The sequence below is a fragment of the Temnothorax nylanderi genome, unplaced genomic scaffold (assembly GCF_030848795.1).
Source record: "Temnothorax nylanderi isolate EJ_2023f unplaced genomic scaffold, tnyl_v1.0 TNYL_tig1024_pilon, whole genome shotgun sequence".
Classification (NCBI taxonomy): domain Eukaryota; kingdom Metazoa; phylum Arthropoda; class Insecta; order Hymenoptera; family Formicidae; genus Temnothorax; species Temnothorax nylanderi.
Genome location: NW_027250086.1, coordinates 21331 through 24521, shown reverse-complemented (window position 1 = coordinate 24521; position 3191 = coordinate 21331). Strand labels below are relative to the sequence as shown.

General features: G+C 31.4%; 1 pseudogene; it reads left to right on the top strand.

Moving 5' to 3' along the window:
* The first annotated feature begins 1818 nt into the window (after positions 1 to 1818).
* LOC139786388 (uncharacterized) lies at positions 1819 to 2891 on the top strand (annotated as a pseudogene).
* Positions 2892 to 3191: the final 300 nt, after the last annotated feature.

The following is a 3191-nucleotide window of genomic DNA, read 5'->3' as shown; positions in this document are numbered from 1 at the left end:
GCGGTAATATCCTTTTTAATTATATACGATTTATTATAAAAAGAATTAATAAAATTATTAAAATATTGATAAAAACTTTTATCTAAAATAGAATAATCGCATCACGGCACGTATGAACTTGTCCGTTCCTGTCTTGCACTCTCATTTCCCCACTATGGGACTCTATAGTTTAAGTCACGTAAAATATGTTTTTTTGTTAATTTTTTGTTGTTGAACGTAGACCCAGAAAAAAAAGGTCTTCGACGCCATCTCTTCCTGCGTTCAACTCTATAGTTTGTCATGCAAATTTTTTTTAAATTAAATTATTATATTAATTAAATTATGTTATAAATAATTATATTAATTAAATTAGGTTATAAATAATTATATTAATTAAATTAGGTTATAAAAAATTATATTAATTTATAGGTTATAAATAATTAAATTAATTGAGTTAGGTTATAAAAAATTATAACCTAATTTAATTAATTTAATTATTTATAACCTATAAATTAATATATTTAATTAATGATGCAAACACGCCGTCATCCCCCTCCACGCCAATGACGTCATCTCCCCTCCACGCCGATGACGTCATCCCCCCTCCACAAAGTGGCCCAGAACGCCCATAATATACCTACTGTTAACACGTTCGTTTTCGTTGTTTAATTGTACCTGTGCTTCGGAGAAGTTAATCGATGGCTACATCAAAGGTAAGTTAAAATTTCGAATCATGACGCTTGTGCGTTTTCCAACGTTTATTCATATCTTATGCTACATGTTCTTTTTTCATCCACATAACCTGAAAGAATTACTTGCGCTCTTTGTCTCCGCGTGAATAATCTCGTGAATAATGTCTTAGAAACATTGTAATTGTTTAGAAATGTTTCTTCATAAATGTGATATATGTCATGAGATTATTAATTTTTTGTTATTTTTTTTCTTTTTTTCTCAGTTAAAAATATATCTGAAGCTGAAAATAAAGGAAAATCGTACACACGTAGACACTTTCGCCGTTTAGCACGTGATCGCACCTTGTCGGAATTACATGAAACTTCTGACAAAGTTCATAAAAGAAAAAAAATTAAATTTAATAGTCTTTTTGATGCTGATTCTCTACAGTCTTGTAGTAATTCACATTATTCTAATACTGTTGATGAAGTAGTTGAAAATTTCGTATTACAAGACGGTTCATTTGATCAGATTTAATTGCCTTCTACCTCGCGCGATATTAATACAAACGATTCAATCGCACTCGATAAAAGCTGCATCAAAGTACAACTAACCGAAAAAGATATTGTAGATGATTTTAGTTATTCTTTTAGCGATAGTGAATTTTCTGATGATTTAGAAATTGAAAGTCAAATATACGAGGGTGATGAATCGAACAATTTACTTACGAAAGTCTAAATCTAGAAAAATCTCTTGATTGTAATCAGAGTAATCAGAACGACAATAATTTTAATTGGATCTTAAGAGATGGGCTATAGAGTTTAAAATTCATTTAAATGCATGTTCTGCTTTACAATTAATTTTACGCAAATATACTTGTACCGGACTTTCCGAAAGATGCACGCACGTTTTTGAACACTCCACAATGTACAAAATGTATCAAGTATGGGGAATGGCCAGTACTGTCATTTGGGATTGAGAAATGCAGTTGAGCGAATTTTAACGAAACAATGTGATGGAAGATGCGATAAAGATGAAATTCGGTTATTAGTATGTACTGACGGAGCACCGATTGGTCATTCGTCAACAAAAAATTTGTGGCCAATCATGTGTTGTGACACAATTTTAAGAATCGTAGAGGTAATTGGAATTTATTATGGCGATGGAATGCCAGACGATTCTAATGAATTTCTTGAACAGTTTGTGAATGAAGCAGTAAATTTAATTAATAATGGCATTTTGTTTAATAAAAAACATAAAGTACGAATTCATGGGATAATTTGCGACGCACCGGCAAAATCGTATGTATTGAAAGTCAAAAATCATACTGGGTATGAGAGTTGTACAAAATGTTTAGTTCACGGTGATTATATCGATGACACAATTTATTTCTCTGCTGAAATTGATGCGTAATGCTCTTAGAAATGATATTGATTTCAATAGGTTTGCTTATCAAGATGGATATCAAAAAGGTCAAACCATTTTAAGACAAATTCCTCATTTAGGCTTAGTGTCAAGAGTTCCGTTGGACTATATGCATTTAGTCTGCTTGGGTGTAATGCGCAAATTGTTAATTTTATGGTTAACAGGACCATTGCAAACTAGATTACCTTCTAGAACAGTTAAAATAATTTCTGATCATTTGGAAGCTTTTCGTAAAAACGTACCTACAGATTTTGCAAGGAAACCACGATCCTTAAATTGCATAAATATTGGAAAGCTACGGAATTTCGACAGTTCTTATTATACATTGGTCCTGTTATCTTGAAAAACATCTTGAGAAATGATGTATATCTTAACTTTCTCACGCTTCATGTTGCCATAACTATTTTAGCAAATCCAAATGTATTACGAACACCTCACTATATTCTTTATGCCAATGAACTCCTAAAACATTTGTCACGTCATATGAAAAGATATACGGCAAAAAATATGTTTCATTTAATGTACATAATTTGCTACATTTAGCCGATGATGTTAAGCAGTTTGGTTCGTTAGATACATTCAGTGCGTTTGCATTTGAAAGTTATATTTCCACTATAAAAAATTTAATCAGAAAAGGAGAAAAACCACTCCAACAAATTTCTAGAAGATTAGAAGAGTACAATTATTTAACTTCTAACGTGTTAAAAATGAGTATCACATGCAGTTTACAAGAAAACATCGAGACGGGCCTCTTACTAACGAGCATGAGTATCAAAATCAATATAAAGTTTTGCGAAATCGTAGTTTGTATGTGAACTGCGATAGTCAGAGTAATGATTGCGTGATTCTTAAAGACGGTTCGATTATCGCTGTTCATAATTTTGCTACGACTAAAACTGAATCGTATATGATTGGACAACAATTAGACGTGAATGGAAGTCTGTATGAACTGCCTTGTACATCCGAAATAATAGGCATTAAATTAGTTACTACAAATAGTCGTATAAGATCATGGTTATGCGAAGAAATTAATGGAAAAGCATATAAAATAAGGCATGGTGGTAAAACAATAATTTTCCCAATACTGCATACAATTAATTAATCTAATTCAAAAA